Source organism: Choristoneura fumiferana, chromosome 11 (assembly GCF_025370935.1).
Source record: "Choristoneura fumiferana chromosome 11, NRCan_CFum_1, whole genome shotgun sequence".
In the NCBI taxonomy this organism is placed as follows: Eukaryota; Metazoa; Arthropoda; class Insecta; order Lepidoptera; family Tortricidae; genus Choristoneura; species Choristoneura fumiferana.
Genome location: NC_133482.1, coordinates 13,038,155 through 13,056,030, shown reverse-complemented (window position 1 = coordinate 13,056,030; position 17,876 = coordinate 13,038,155). Strand labels below are relative to the sequence as shown.

The window sequence follows — 17,876 nt, the reverse complement described above, 5'->3', positions numbered from 1 at the left end:
AGTTGAAAGTGAAATCACTATTGACTTTTAAGGAATGCCGATGATGAATCGGCCAGTAACACTCGGCAATAACCCGCGGTTTCACATTATGTATACTAATCAAACAACAAAAAAACACGATTAACCGTATCCAAAAGAACCGAAAATTTACATACATAATACAAGAAATGTCGTAGGTATTAATTTCGTTACATTTGTAAATCATCGGATATCTAATTGTCTAGTCTAAATAAAGCTGAATGCATGGAAAGCTCTAGCCGGACGAGTAAGTTTTAAGTACCTATTTACGATTTTTTAAGTAAGTAAAGTATTTCTAAGCATCAACTTCCTTCTAAACGAAGCGGGTTCGATTCCCGGCCCCGTCATTCTTTCTCATTCTTCTATTACTTAAAGTCAACGTCAAAGTCAAAATATCTTTATTCAATTTAGGCTACAACAAGCACTTATGATGTCAAAAAAAAAAACTACCACCAGTTCGGAAAACCTGTGTTGAGATTATTAATTAGGTACTTACTAGATATTTTACCCGATTAACGCTCAACAACCTAAATAATCTATTAATAGTACTACTTGAATGGTTTGCTCCTTTTTAATTAACCGGAAACTTATTTACTCGCCTAAATAGATAACCAAGCATTAGACTCAATCGCTTGCTCCCAATTAAACCCTACTGAAAAGCTCCATTAGCTATTTATTTTATTTTATTTATTTGACTGGATGGCAAACGAGCAAGTGGGTGTCCTGATGGTAAGAGATCACCACCGCCCATAAACATCTGCAACACCAGGCAGCTTACAAAAGGACCTTTAAAAAGGCTTAGAATCTTTTATTCTAAGAACGCTTTCCTTTTTAATCAGATTACAAAGTAAATACCAACCTAAATTAAAAACAAACTGAGAAGTTAAAGTTGAACTTTATTAAATCGGCTTAGCATGCAGATTTTTATTTACACAATACATTGTTAAAGTAATTGGCTCGGGCCAGTTGCTTGGATTGACAGGAATGACACACACTTTCAAATGTCTAAATTAAATGACACAATAGGCCTACTTTTAGAATTTAAATACACTATTAACTTTCTTGTTCTACTTACAGCACATATGGGATTGGATGCGACATGAACAAACATAAATTAGAGGCGATAAAAATATTAAAATCTCTTTTGAAAACATAGGTGTCGTTGACTTTACGGTATATACAGTATTCACAGTAAAGAATAAAAATAAAGACGTCAAAACCTTTACTAAGCTTTTTATCATTTTTAGGGTTCCGCAGCCAAAATGGAAAAAACGGAACCCTTATAGTTTCGCCATGTCTGTCTGTCTGTCCGTACGCGGCTTTGCTCAGGGACTATCAATTCTAGAAAGCTGTAATTTTGCACGGATATAAATGTAAACTATGCCAAAAAAATGGTACAATAAAAAAATCTAAAAAAATTTTTAGGGTACCTCCCATAGACGTAAAGTGGGGGTGATTTTTTTTTCTCATCCAACCCTATAGTGTAGGATATCGTTGGATAGGTCTTTTAAAACCATTACAGGTTTGGTAAGACGATTCAGTGATTTGTTTGCGAAATATTCAACTTTAAAGTGAAAATTTTCATGAAAATCGAGCGTCCTCCCCTCTAAAATCTAAATTAAAAAAAAAAACATGGTGGTAGTTAAGTATATCAAACTTTAAAGGAAAACTATAACGGCTAAGTTTGCTTGAGAATTATTAGTACTTCAAGAGTAATAGCAGCCTAAGGTATAAAATATACCGAAACTTGGAAGATTCCGTATAAAATACGCCGGTTTTTTTACTTGTATTACGATGTGGCATCGTTCCGGGCCATATTCCGCCGAGCAAGTAGAACAGCACACATCAGTGACGGCCGAATGGTTCACTTTATGTCCACTATTCACTACAAACAACTATATATATATATATATATATATATATATATATATATATATATATAGTCCTCCACATCGGTTTCGATGACGGCGACCCTGACTAAATATATCCATTGTATAAAATTTTGCAAAAACACTTATAATAACAAAGAAAAACACTTATTTTCTAGCGTGCGCTCTAATATGGCTCGCTAGACCGAACTTAGTCTTGAAAACTCTATCGCAGGGTGCACAATAGAGTTGGCCTTGTGAATTGTATGTATAAGTATAGGAGGGCTTTTAAAAGACAAACAACTATGAAGTGACCTAATATATTCGCTTTATAGAGCCATTGCTTATGAATGAATCAGCTTTTCATAATTCAATGGACGAAATACGTAAAATTGAAAGTATTGACACATTTGTAACTTTGTACTCTTTTGTTTTGTTGCTTTCTTTTTGTTATTTTTGTGTTTTATGTACAATAAAGTATTTACATACATAAATACATACATCACTGTAGGCGCGGGCTGTTTAAACAAACTGTTTAATGGCTTTATTTATACGTGAACTCCGAGGTTTGGGAGGCTGGATTTATTTTCATTTTATCAAACACCTACGGTCCTTACAATGATTTTATAATTAAGTTTTTAATAATCTATGACATTATTAAGGGTATAATATTAGTAGGTACGTACCTATATGAGTTTAGATACAGAAACCACAAGCAAACCTAATTTACCCAAATTATTAAGTTAAGTATTTATGTCACATATTTAGACTGAGAATCTGTAAATTTTTGATGCAAGAACAAATAACTATACCTAATTATTTTTTGTAGTTCCGTAAGTGCTGGTAAGTGTAACAAAAGAAAGGGGGCAGATTTTAAAAATAATCAAATTTGGTGTGGTTAATTTATGAATGCTCCTATTTTAAGTAAAATAAATATGTTAGCTTCATTCATTCACTTCGCTGTCTAGTAATTCTAGTAAACCTAAACATTATCTTTATTAATCTATCAATCCATCTCGCCTAAAATATTAATTTTCATAAGACAAAAAATATGAAGACACAAGCTTCAATCAAACCCCAGTGAAGAAAGCTGAGCTACATCGCAAGCCCAGTTTACCATTTCGACAAATCAGACACAATAATGTTCTAATTTAATTAAACTTTCCTACCCGTAACGACTTAACAGTCGTATATTTTTATGCCTCCATAAAACCTCAGTATTTACTGTCAATATAAATAATAGCTATAATTCATCTCCCTTCCAGCACTATTACACAAAACTTCTTTTTTGTTTCGGTTGTTAATTTCATGTTTCCTTTTAGCCCGCGTACCTAACGGTATTGTATTTTTATCGCTATTCCGCGGTAACTAAGCAAGTTTTCTTCCCTGGGACTCAAACTATCTGTATATCGATTTTCTTCTAAATCGGTTCAGCGGTTAAGACGTGAGTATGTAGCAAACAGACTTAGAAACTTTCGCATTTATAGTACCTATTAGTGGCTTAAAAACATTGGTCTTAGCTTGCCGGATAAGGAGGAGACAGGGCAAGGTATAGGGAGCCTCAGACCGTCCAGCGGGGCTTCAGTCTTCGCTGGCGATCTGCTCCGAGATAGCAGAGCAGAGGAATGGTAGAGTAGGAAAGATGAATGAAGCAGGAACGAAAGGGCTGCAATAAGCTTTGTAAAATAATAATTTGACACAGAGACAGCTTCAACTGTCGCCAAAACAAATCTAAACCAAAGATCTAAACGTGGCACGGCTTGCCAAACAGAAGAGCCAGTGACAGAAAAAACAAAAGAGAACCGATAGTTTGAAATTTAGAATTGTGTTCTTCTCTAACTGGCCAGTTGTGCGCTGTAGAGGTATGCCATTGCCATATCAAAATAGGTCCCGTAGCTTCAGGGATTATCCTTACATATAAACAACACATACAAAACAAACCCTCAATTATTATTAGTATTAGATAATACCACAGAATACGAATAATTGTTATTTATTACCTTTTATATTACTGGTGCATTAGTATAAAATTAATTTTTGATATAAACTGTAACGCCGTAAAATTTCATTGGTTAATGAATAAATAAATATAATGTATTAAGTATAGACAGATAACATACCTCATAGTTAATGAGGGCTATCGCGAATGAATTCGCCGCTAGAGGCGCTAGTGTAGCGTGAGGTCTCCGAAATGTCAAATCTCATAGTTTTTGGGTGAGCTGCATTTGGTTTATTTATAATTAGAATAATTTTGTGAATATTTTGCAATATCTGAAATTAATTATGGCAAATATGCGTTCCGGGACAATGAATGTCTGTGTTTTGAGACAGTTTTGTCTTTCGGAAACCTTTGTCCTCCCTTTTTTCCGAACAAAACAGGGACTATGCAACACTGTGGCATGCTCGATATTTATATGGTACGGTTTTAAGGTGTATTAAATATGATTTTAATCTAATCTTTGTTTTCACGCCCGTAATAACAGACTTTCAAAACCATACTTTAAAACCTCACGCAACAGTGCGCCATCTAGTGAGACAAAAAACGATAGCCCTCATTCAACATCAAACGGACCTCACGATACTAACGCCATCTAGCGATATTTCGCCTCCGTGAAAACCCTCATTCTTTTAGTTTCTGACCTTTACAACCAATGGTTCTTGATTCCAACATATAAATATAAAATACGAAGTGTAGTGCCACCGCCGTTACAAGCCTGGTAGAGGTTATTGATGTCTGGGCTTGCTTTCTCGATTTCACTATTGCCAAGTAGTAGCCTTATCTAAACACTAGGTAAGTAGTCTTGGCTCGGCTCCTACTACATATTTAATCCCTCACCCATAAAGGTTTGTTAAGCTTCTGTTAACTTATAAAAATCACAAATTAATTAGATATTTTCAAAATTGTTTGTTTCGCGAACACATTCCATCCATCAGTATCCAATTTGCAACCGCATTTACCTTATCTTTCGTGTTGTGTATTTGTACATTGTGTTGTTGTGAATAACATGTATTTCTTTCTTTCTTACATTGAGAATTTTTAGGGTTCCGTACCTTGAAAGGAAAAAACGGAACCCTTATAGTATCACTTTGTTGTCCGTCCGTCCGTCTGTCAAGACCCAGGAACGCGTGGAGTTATCAAGCTGAAATTTATATCAAATACTCAACTGTCCCTTGGAGTTGGAGCTGTGAAAAAATAAAACTTCTAAGCCAACGCAATCAAAACATACAGCCGTTTATGCCGCAAATTTCCGCAAATTTTCGAAACTCACAAAGGAATCAAAACCTACAGGGTAGGTACTTCCCGAGCTCAGAATCTTGAAATTTGGTACGAAGCAACGTCTTATAGCACAGATAAAGGAAAAATTGCGAGAACCGTAAATTTTTAGTTACATCATATAATAAAAATATTTATACCGAACCCTCGGTGCGCGAGTCCGACTCGCGCTTAGCCGGTTTTTTCGTATTGGCTTTCTAAATACTTTGCTTGTTGTATATGGTGAAGCACGAATCACCGAAAGATAAAGCTGGGTTCGATTCTTAGCTTCATTTATAGGTACATACTTTTCTAGTTTCTGATGTGTTCTAAACAGTTGGTTAGTTTCGGCATGAGTTCGATTAAAAAAATCTAATGCAAAAACCTTAAAAATAAAACAAAAAAGTATTAGAAAGTAAAATTTCGCAGTTTGATACCTTTTTGATACTGATCTATATTCAGTGCTTAAGTGGTCGTATTTCTTCAAAATAATATATTTCAAAGAAATGTACCTAATTATTAGATCGACGTACCTACTTGAACTATATGAAGCGTTATTTTTGATTTTATTAAAATTTTAATAAAAGAATGAATAGATGTACTAATTTCTTTGTGTATGATCCGAGTTGGTCGAAATTTTTTTTGTACTTCGTAAGTTGCCGTCCCACCGACGCTTATGTCATTTAATACGCGAGTGAAAGGGACGGTGCGATACGAACTTCGATTCGCGAGTTTCGTAGTAGCCCCTCAGATTCATAATGAATTACTGGTTCCTCCTTGCAATTTTTAACCCCCAGTTCCAGCTAGTCTAAATAATACACAGGCAGTTGTGTACCTACCGCAGTAAAACATGGAGTTACCCTCATGAAAATTTCACAGTCAGGTTGGGGAGACGTATTAAAACTAAGGGGCAATCTGCTAGGCATTAAGACTTGGCAACTTTGTTTGTTGTTGAACAAAGGACAGAATACATTGGTTTTTAGGCGTATACTGGCAACACTCTTGGGATTTGGGAGGCGATTCTTAACCTAATAGACGAATGGTTAGGAGTCCGTTTGATAGTTACTGTTGTATAACTGGCTAATCAAAATGTTTAAATTTCTTATTCTTTACTATACATTGTATTCTATCTGATGTATGTATGTCACTTCAATAAACAAAGTCAAATACAACATTCGTTATCAGCACGAAACTCTATATTTAACTGAGTATTACTTATAAAAACTATATATTCTTTATAAAAAGTGAATCTACTAGTTTTTTCCAGTATGTGCGTTTATAAATTATGAAAATCTGTGAAAATTTTCAATAGTTCACGAAGATATTTTCATACTATTTTTGTTGTGACATCAAACAGCTGTGCGTATAAATATGGCAAATAATTCGATTTCTGCCATAAAACCACTCATTAACAGAGACGGTTATTCCGTATGGAAATTCAAAATGCGTATGTACCTTATGCATGAAGAGTTATGGGAGACGATCATCGGATATTCTGATGATAGTAAAATTCCTACTGAGGTAAAATCACGTAACGATCAGAAGGCGTTATCGAAAATATGTCTCACTTTAGATGGTATGGCAATAACTCATGTAAGGTCATGCAAAACAGCCAAGGAAGCTTGGGATGCTCTTTCGTCCGCTTACGAGGACAAAGGTTTAGGGCGACGTATAAGCCTCGAACGGAAACTCTACAGGTACTGTCTTGATGATTTTGATTCCAATATAGAGACGTACATAAATGCTGTCATGTCAACTGTGCAAGATTTAGCCGACATTGGCAAAATTATGGAAGATGCTTCAATAGCTGCGATTCTTCTTGGAGGTTTAAGTCCTCAATATGCACCTTTAGTAATGGCTTTGGAAAATTCCAACATAGATATTACAGTGGATTTAATTAAGACCAAATTATTGAATGAATTAAATAAACCAGCTGTAGATAACCCAGATACTGCTCTTCGTACACGAATGAACCAGAACAAACCTTCTACATCCAAACCGAAGAAACCTATTGTGTGTTACGACTGCATGGAGCCAGGACATAAGCGTCCAGATTGTCCCCATAAAAAGGACAAGAAGAAGAGACCCGTAAATCACAAAAATTCTCTATGTGCACTGAATGTCAATGACGGATTAGAGCGTGATAAATGGTTTATTGATTCTGGAGCTTCAGCACACATGACGTCACGAGCTGATTGGATGAATAATGTGAGAAGTTCGTCTATTGGAACTGTAACCATTGCAAATGGAGATGTACTGCCCAGTAAAGGCATTGGAGATATTTCTATCACCACTTGCGGTCAGAAGACTAATATAAAGAAGATTACTGATGTAGTTCATGTACCGAACTTGAATTCTAATCTTATTTCAGTAAAGAAGGCAGTAGATAAAGGTTTTAACGTAGTTTTTGATAGAACTGGTTGTAATTTTTATGATTCTGATGCTTTTTCTTGTACAGGTGATGTAATTTTACATGGTTCTATATGTGGTGGACTGTATTCTTTAGACTGTACGGTCAACCCAACGACTCAATTATCTGCTTTTGAGACCCACTCTGATGTTTCTAGCTTCAAGCTCTGGCATAGACGACTAGGTCATTTATGTCGCATCGGAATGGATCAACTGAGGAAGGGACACGCAGTAGGCGTGGACTACTCAGTAGTCGATAAGGAACCATGTATCCCCTGCATTGAAGGTAAGCAGAATAGGAAACCATTTAAGAAAGTTTCACATAAAAGATCAACTTCTGTTCTGGAACTTATTCATTCAGATATTTGTGGACCCTTGCCTGAAACTTCATTTCAAGGCAATAAGTATATTTTATTTTTTATAGATGATTTTTCTCGTATGACTTTTGTATTCTTTATTCCTTCAAAAGCGGAAGTAAAGAACAAGTTTCGTATTTTCCAGTCCACAGTAGAGCGGGAAACAGGAGCAAAGATTAAGATATTGAAGAGTGATAATGGAAAAGAATATGTTAATGCTGAATTTTCGAGATATTTACAAAATGAAGGAATTCAACACCAAACAACAGTTCCCTACAGTCCTCAGCAAAATTCTATTGCAGAAAGGACAAATCGCTCAATTTTGGAGAAAGTAAGATCAATGCTTTCTGATAGTTCCCTTTCTCCGGCTTATTGGCAAGATGCTGCAGAGATGGCTGTATATCTTAAAAATAGGTCTCCTCACCGTGCTCTCAATGGGAAGACGGCGTACGAGAAATGGTATGCTAAAATACCAAATCTTTCTCATCTGCGTGTTTTTGGATGCAGAGCATTCATCCATGTCCCTGAATGTAATCGGAAGAAATTGGACATGAAAGCATCCGAGCATATTTTCGTTGGATATTCAGAAGATCCAAGAAGTTATTATTTCAGAGATATTAGATATCCCAGAAGACTTGTGAAAAGCAGAGATGTTACTTTCTTTGAATGTGATTTTCAAGATTTGAAAGTAAAGACAACTTGTAAGTCTGATAATGATTTAACTGAATCAGCAGTTGTACCTCTATTGCTTAGTTCGCAAGTAAACTCGTCAAATAGTTCAGATAGTCGAACACCTGTCACAAGCGCTGTCATCGAAAATGAACAGATTCAACCTGATATTGTAGATATTATATCAGAAGATGTTCAGTCTGATATTAATGTCGTGGGGCAGTGGCATAACGCTGTTACTCCAAATGTGTCAGTTCAACCTGTTATTGCATCTTCATCAGAAGAAACTGAATCTGATACTGATTCTGTAGAACCAAGGTACAATTTGAGACCCAGAAAACCTAATTCTGCTGCCAATTGTGTATGCATGCAAACTTCATCCCCTCAGCTGATGGATGAACCTACAACTTATACACAGGCTGTGAACGCAGAAGATAGTGATAAATGGTATCAAGCTATGCAAGATGAATATCAGTCACTGCTTGAGAAACAAACTTGGGTTCTCGTTGATAGACCAGATAAGAAAGTCATACCTTGCAAATGGATCTACAAGCTGAAGAAAAATGCGCATGGTGACGTAATTAAATATAAAGCCAGACTTGTCGCGAAAGGATTTAATCAAGTTTATGGTATTGACTACTTGGAAACTTTCTCTCCAGTCGTTCGAAACTCTTCTTTACGCATGTTGTTCGCATTGGCTGCGGAAGAGGGAATGAAAATGCACCATTTAGACGTTGATACGGCATTTTTAAACGGATTTTTGGAGGAAGAAGTATATATGAGTCAGCCGGAAGGATTTATAAAACCTGGTCAAGAAGATAAAGTATGTTTACTGAAACGATCGCTTTATGGCCTCAAACAGGCTTCACGAGCATGGTATAAAAAGTTGACCGAAATTTTACAATGCATAGGTTTTAACCAAACTCCTTCGGAAGCATGTATTTATACTAAAAAGTTTGGTAACGAGTTAATAATACTCGCTTTCCATGTCGATGACATTGTCATTTTGTACAAAGAAAATAAAACGCTAAATACTGTCATATCTGACTTGCGGAATCATTTTAGTCTGAAAGTGATTGGCAAACTCAGTTATTACTTAGGTTTAAATATACATTACAAACCTAATGAGATTAAAATATCTCAAGAAAGTTACATTCGTGATTTGCTACAAAAGTTTCACATGATGGACTGTAAGAGCGTTCCTACGCCGTTGGAAACTAAAAAGTTTCTGCCGAGTGAGAAGAATGTAAGTGAATCTTCATTATCCTATCCGTATCAGCAATTGATAGGCTCACTCAATTTTCTGGCCGTTAATACTCGTCCAGACATTGCTTTTGCTACATCATATTTGAGTCAATTCAATACTAAATATGATAAAAGTCATTGGAAGGCGGCAAAACGTGTATTACAATATTTGAAAGGCACTATCGATTTGGGCATTACTTACAGGAAAGACGGTGGATGTCTAATTGGCTACGCGGATGCAGATTGGGCCAATTGTCCTATGGATCGTCGTTCATACACCGGATTCTATTTTTCTATGGCCGGGGGAGCCATTTCATGGGAAAGTAAGAAGCAAACCACCATTGCCCTGTCGTCCAGCGAAGCGGAATATATGAGTTTGTCCAGTGCGGGTAGAGAGGCTGAATTTCTGAGGCGATTGATGTGTGAACTTACTGGTATGTCAACTATTATTACTATTTATAATGATTCACAGTCTGCCCAGAAGTTGGCATTGAATCCGGTTCACCACAACAGAACCAAGCATATAGACACAAGATTTCATTATATACGAGATTTATTATCGAACAATATTGTTAATGTCGTATATATCAATACTTTGGAGATGTGGGCTGATGTACTAACTAAGCCATTGGCTCGTATCAAGCATCAGAATTGTATAAAAGGAATAGGTTTATGTTTATAATCTTGTTTTGATTACGGGGGAGTATGTTGTATAACTGGCTAATCAAAATGTTTAAATTTCTTATTCTTTACTATACATTGTATTCTATCTGATGTATGTATGTCACTTCAATAAACAAAGTCAAATACAACATTTACCTACTTTTTAGGATTCCATATTTAAAGGAAACAAACGAGCGGACGGTTCACTTGAAATATGAATGTAGTGAATTCTTTCTGAAATTAGTTCGATGAAACCATAACTCAAAGTTATTTTCGAATGGTGGTACAATTATCTTTGTTCGTTTCAATTGTCTTATTTTTGTTATATTTCGAGTGGATGGCTATGCGTCTTTGGCGTAGATGTCTACTTATTACACACGCTGAATGTCAAAATGGTTGTAGCCTGCTCTCGTCTTAAGTGCTTGATGGCTCCATCTAAAAAGTAATTACTTACTCAATTATTATTGCCTCACACTCTAACCAACAGGGGGTCTATTTTTTATTTAAATTACATTAAAACCGTTCGATAATCGAAAGTGCAAAATTTAAAAAACGAGTAGGTAATCATAGTAGTAAAAGTAGCAAAAAAAATTTAAGAGCGTTTATACCTACTGAGCTGGCAACGTTGCATTTTTGTTAGTTTTCTCGATTATTCAATAAAAATTTAATAAAAATTAGAAATGTTTTCTGATAGATCACTTCTTAATATATAAGTTAATGTGTCTACTCCAATAATTATTCGTGATAGACTTTTATATTCCTTAAAAACGAATTAATGTTTATGACCGGTTTAAAAAAAAAGTCTATATTAAGAAGTGTTCAATCAGACAACATTATTAATTTTCATTCAATTTTTATGGAATAATCGAGAAAAACTAACAAAAATGCAACGTTGCTAGCTCAGCAGGTATAAACGCTCTTAAGCTGTAAAGTTTCCACCCTTAGTTTCCACTTAAAAAATATTATTATTATTATTATTATTGCGTGGCTGATATGATGATGATGATGTAATGTTGTAGCAATTCAGCAGCTTTAACACGTTCGGCCCCAGTGACACAACGTCTGTGACTTTTTAGTTCTTACTCCTATGCCAGTGACACGTATTTGTGACTGCTGTGGGATATGCGCCATGCCTAGCTTAGTGGATCGCATTCAGCTCCGGCAACGTTCCAGTAAACCCTTACGCTATGCCAGCCTTCTTTTTCTTCTTCTCTTTTAAGATATGGCTTTTCTGTCCTAATTAATAGGACAATTTCGCCAGTATCAAGGTAAACTCTCTTTGAGAGGGACGTTGTACGGTGATTGTAGTTTTTGCAACTTGATATTAAAATTCCAGATACCACGCGGAGACAACTTGCGCTGTAAAAAATGCCAGACACGAGAGCAATATAGAATTTTGTGATCACTGTTCACTGTTAAGGTTAATCGCCGCATAAAACACTAATAAAATTATGCTTCAACTAGCCAAAGAAACAGAAATAGCTAAAATAGATATGTGTACACCCGCCATGTTCGAATGCTACAAATCGAATCCCTATGCATATAGGAGGGCCAAATTATTTTGACACTGGCATAAGAGTAAAAACTAAAAATCACAGACGTTGTGTCACTGGCACCGGAATGTATTACGTCTGTGACACTTATACATGTCACTGGCATAGAAGTGACTGCTGTGGGATATGCGTAGGCATTGTCGCGAACGATCGCGAGTTACAATTACTGGTGAGTTCCTTATACTATTTCTGAACGCAACTTTAATAACTGGTAACACTAAGGTGTGACGTAGGAGTCTAAAGAGAGGTTTGGACGGGTGAGGATTGAATGTGAGACACGAACGGTTGTAATGAGAGGAAAAATGGTTTATAATTATTAGAATCAAGTGTTGGTTTGTACGATGCAGATGGTTAAGTACCCCCTAACTTGGTATGTATTGGTTTGTGCGAAGCAGATGGTTAAGTTCCCCCCTAACTTGGTAAGTGTTTGTAAAGTGTAACAACTTAGTAACGAGTAGAAATACTCGTAGTAATATTGAGATATAGATGAAAAGAACATTGCATTTATATGGAGGTAAGGGGGTTCTTTGGGGAAGGCGGAGGAACCATGGGGCCTTCGGGCCCCTGTCTGTGTCTTGCTCGTGGCAACAGGTGTACCCGTCTAATGAGAGGATCCTACGACCATGTGGCTTTCGGGTGCATTTGTGATGCTAGTAGCGTTACACAGATATCTTAAAGTTAAAGTAATATGCTTGAGCATAATTGTACATCACTATATCTCTTTATTATCATCCATGAGACTTTGTCGGACATAAGAATTGACATAATTGCGAATCCAGGCTGACCATAGAGAGATAGAGTTCATATTCGTGCCGACAGGCATAGCGTAAGAGCTTAGTGGATCGTTGCCGGGGCCGAACGTGTTAATACTAATATTTTCGCGGATGCCATTACAAAATCGACCACCGTATGACGCTTCACTGGAAACCTTATTTATTTGTCAGATTATAGTGAATCTGATATTTGTTGTTAATCCATACTAACACTTTCACCGGCTGCGTCTGCGCATGCGACATACCGCCAGTGAAACCGGCGAGAGCCGCTGCCCGCGGGCGGTCCATTAACACGGCACGACTGTGTCTGAACCTAGTTTAACTCACTACTTTTAACTATTCATATCAACTTCATACACCAACCTAAAATAAAAGCTAATATTTACTATATCAGACTATTTTTTAACATCTATGTTTCGCTCTCATCGAGAGATGTAACACACTTTCGGAACTAACCGCTCACTCAGTCAAGAGATGTCGCTACTAAGCAAACAAATTATTATTGGCTATTTGGAGCCTTTTTGTTTTTTTTAATTCAACTCCAAATTTGTTACTTTTACGGAAATCCCGTAAAACCATATCGAAAATTTAAACTGAGACATGGATGCACAGAAAAACCAGGTAGTGTAGGGGTATGGCATGCAGCACGGAATGCTAAGGACCTGGGTTCAACTCCCAGCGCTGGTCTCGTTTTCTGGTTTTTCTGTGCATCCAGTCACAGTTTGTATTTTCGATAGGTTAGGTTATTTAACTCCCGACGAAAAAAAAGGGGTGTTATAGGTTTGACGCCCTGCCTGTCCGTGGCATCGTAACTCTCAAACGGATGGGCCGGTTTCGATGCGTTTTTTTATGTGAAAGCGAGTTTTCTTGCATTAGTTTTTAGCTATGTTTGATAAAAATCGGTTTAGCCGTTGTTGAGATATTGGTTTTGTTGAAATGACAGTATCGGGGGTTATTCAACTTTTCCAAGTCGGTTAAATTATTCACTAGGACCACTGAGTTACAAACTTGTATTGATATGATAGATAGTATCGATAGAATTAAAAATATCTTTCACATCAATATTGTTGTGTATAATAAAAAAATACTTAGAAATCTAGTCATTGTGTATAAACTACTAAACTATAACACACTGGCCACGTACTATCACACACTCAGTAATTATTCAATACCTGTTTACAAACAACTGTCTGTTTGTAGAAACACAATAATCTTGACAATCTTCCGCTACGTGACTCGCTTACAACATTACCTCACACTGCTACTGGCTGGAAAGACTAACCACTTCGAAAATTTCGTTCACCTCGTCCCACTCGCACACCAATTGGAACCAATCGAGTGACAATGACAGAGAGAAATAAACTTCTTAATTTATTTTTTGAAACCGTCGCCCAGAAAACGGCCAGTGCCCTAGGGTTTACGGTCTTCCTCATGACTCTTTATAGACGTGGTTTAAAGTTTACGATTTAGCGGCTCAACATAATGGCGGCGTTTTAGAGTGCTCAGGCCGTTACGGAGATGAAAAACGTTCATAAAACTGTGATATTACTTGGGGGGAATTTAATAATGTCACTGAAACGTTTGCAGAGTTCCATCCATCACTAATTCACGCTCTTCGCAGTACTTCATCGCTTGTCACACTTTTAACTGCAATTGTAATTAAGTGTAACAAAACACCATCCAAATTTTAATGCCCACGTGATTCCGTATCGATAAAAACATGTTTAAAGTATTTTTCGTCCAAATATTTTGGATTTAAGGATGTCCTCACCATTTCAAATCCATGGTTTGACTGAAACCAAACCTGAAACTGAATTTCATAAAAAAGTGCAACATTTACAATATAAAGAAAACATTTATTAAAAATTCGACTTGAATAGGGCCGGTTAGGACAGGATGCATGATCTCCTCTTCTAAGAAAATCTCCCGTTTTAAGCAAAAAGCATCTCACTCACTGTATGCCGTGTCGGGGAGCTTTACTATAAAATTTACATACTGCGGAGGTCTCTGCAATGGAAGATATTGTAGTAAAACACTGGCTGGTTATTACTTTATTTAAATTTAGAATAGTTTTATACAGTGGCAATACTGGCCATATTGTCATGGCATGGAATTGTTTTAGAGTAACTTACGTTACGTCTGAGCTGTATATAGTGAGACAAAGATCTAAACTAACAATAAATATGCATAATCAAAATATGCAGTTATTAATAATAATTTGATAAGATAAACAAAATAAAGCTCTATCGTGCAAAGACCATTATGATCTTTGCCGAACTGTATTATAAACATCTAGATTAAACTATCTTGGACTAAAAAAATAATTGGTACCCCCTGGCCGTAGGTATTTGCCCATCGAACGGCGATGGACAACTTTTGCACCAACTTTGGATTTACTGTCATTTGGTGCAAATGGAAAATGGTCAATTATACGTCAAAGTAGAAAAATTACAATTTGAAATACATCAACAAGGAAAATTGACCATCCTGAACATCGTCGAAAATGGAACTATTTCCTATAGTAAAATTGACAAATTTGATGTGTGCCGAAAAAAACCACCACGTACACTCAGAAATATGACGAATTATAAATATGTTCCAACCGAAATCATTTGTTTTGGGCCTACGAGTAAGACTTGATTTCTTTAGGCAACATTTAATTTATTTAATTTTGCTCCTAATTTATGATGGACAAATATTCCATTTGGCTTTAATTAATTTACAACAAAAAAGAAATTTGGTTGTACTCGTAAATATTTTTCAGCACAATCAAATTTTGACAAAATTCAAAATGATCAATTTAAGCGCACTATTTTCTATTTGCACCGAATAACAGTAAATCCAACTTTGTTTAGATTTCTACACCAATTGTTTTCTGTATCGCTTACTATTTGTGGTGTACAATAATAATCGCTGTCGTTAAAATGATTTATAAACAAGGAAGACTGAGTCTTGTAGCAACTGGAGGCATCAATCTTATATTGCCTCTGTTCTTCGTAAGTATGCGTCAGTTTCCCTTTGTATCTGATTGCAGTATAGCAGAGTCGAAGCCTCGTATCCGGTAACCTCGTGCTGCGTTCGCTGACCTGAACATCCGTTTGGAAAATCACTGCTGAAGTTCTAAGGAAAACTCAATGACCTTCGGCAAGTAGTGTGAAACAATGGAGGATGATTTAGTTTCGTTTAGTTTAGTTAGATTTTAGTTTTCTTACCTCAAAAGAAAAAAAATGAACTTTATAACGCAAAACACACACAGGACGGCAGTGAGTCGGGAGCGGTTCGGGTCTCGCAAAATCGAGGTTCGTATCGTACCGTCTCTCTCACTCTCGTATTACTTAAATATTATAAGCGTCAGGAAGACGGAACGATCAACGACAGGAACTTCGATTTTCGAATTTCGGAGTAGCCCCGCAGGAGCGTGGCGGGCCTATTTACGTGGCTTGTTCATATTATTATGAAATTCTGATCTCACAGTCTTATTAACAATTTAACCCTTTAGTGGGTAACGGCAAGATATTTGCCGTCATACGACTCAGATATTTTATTTTTTTTCTCAATGAACGTGTTGTTAGTTAATATAACTTTTGGTTCGCATAAGAGAACATACTCGTACCAGTTTACGAAAAAAAGAATAGCAGATAAACGTTATTCCAACCCATGTTAAATGATGATTCTTAGGCCTGAACTTAGATTTTTAACTATTCCTTACAATTGAACAAAAATGTTTGTAAATAAAATTTTGTTTGCTGGATTTATCCGATAGTCACAATTCTCTACTTTCAGAGACAAGATTGGCGATATAAAGTTTAAAGAAAAAAAATCTGTTATTTGATAATTTTAAAAAATGAAGACGGCAATATATTTGCCAGTATCCGTTAAGTGTCTGGTGTTTATTAAAGGAAAGGGTGGGTTAGGCTACAATTGTTATTGATTTATATATGGAGCAATAGCTTAATTCAATACTTCAAATTTGCCTTTTACCTTTATTGCTGAATTAGCCGTGTTAGTTAGAAATGACAACGGAAGTAAAAAAATCTCGCAAAAAAAGTGTTGATTGTTCGTGCGTGCAATCTTATAATATAATAAGTATATGCGAGACTTGTAAAGTCCCACTTTGTGCTGTCCCATGCTTCAGAGATTTTCACGTTTTCAATTAAGGTCGGGCAGCTACGGGACCCTGACTATAAGCATGGCCCGATATGCTCTTGCCCGGTTATATATTTGAAAGAATTCAGTTTTAAGTTAAATAAAGGTTTTAATTATTTCTTATCATCTATTGGTTTATAATTTATTTATTTTAGATACGTCGTGCCACCCGTAGTTCCCCCGGCAAACTGACATGACGGTCTTGTCACTTAATGCCCTTGGCTGATAGCGGCAAACATATTGCCGTCTCATAATTCGGAAACCCTGCAATAATATATACATTTCTCTTTCTCAAAAATCATAAAAAAAATCATTCATGCTGTGCGTATCGTTAAAGTTCTCGATTCATTGCTTAAAAAAAATAATGGTCAAAGGGTTAAAGCATCAATATCTTCGTATTTTTTTTATCTTCCATAACTCGGTTTGAGAAGCACTAAAGACATATTTCAACAAATAAAAAAATGCTTGTACTTATTCCCTATTGTGGAAGTGTAATCTATTTAATACAGCAAGAAAAGAGAAGGCGACATGTTAAGCCCGTGCAATGCTGGTACAATGGCATGCGGAGCCAAAAGCCTCGTTTAGACTCGGGAAATATCGTGCGATTGCGGTACATTGCCGTCGATGTTGGTCTCTTATATATCCGTAGTAGCGCGACCCCGCAATGTAGCATAACTCGAACATATTTCTCGTAGTCTTAATGAATTTTAATAAAGGCAGAACGGGCTGGCAAATCCGCTAAGCTGAATTAACCGGTTTGTGTGTTAGGCAATCAGCTAATCCTGATGTTTAGTCCGTACCTATATGTTATATGTTAAGCAACGATTTGCAGACTCAATGTATGCGCACCAAGCGTTCGTAAAAAAAAATAGGTATGCCAAAATATTATCTATGCTTTAAACAGCCGTATCTATAAATATTCG

At 36.3% G+C, this 17,876-nt stretch overlaps 1 protein-coding gene and 1 long non-coding RNA gene across 3 annotated transcripts in view; one reads left to right on the top strand and one right to left on the bottom strand.

The window, feature by feature from the left end:
- Nucleotides 1-17,876, bottom strand: part of LOC141432830 (uncharacterized) — a gene marked incomplete in the record, with an annotated part of 78,495 nt that overhangs the window by 30,242 nt on the left and 30,377 nt on the right.
- On the top strand, nucleotides 7,808-10,633 carry LOC141432831 (uncharacterized). Its single transcript, XR_012451868.1, has 2 exons — nucleotides 7,808-9,819; nucleotides 10,023-10,633. It is a non-coding gene; the product is annotated as an uncharacterized lncRNA (long non-coding RNA).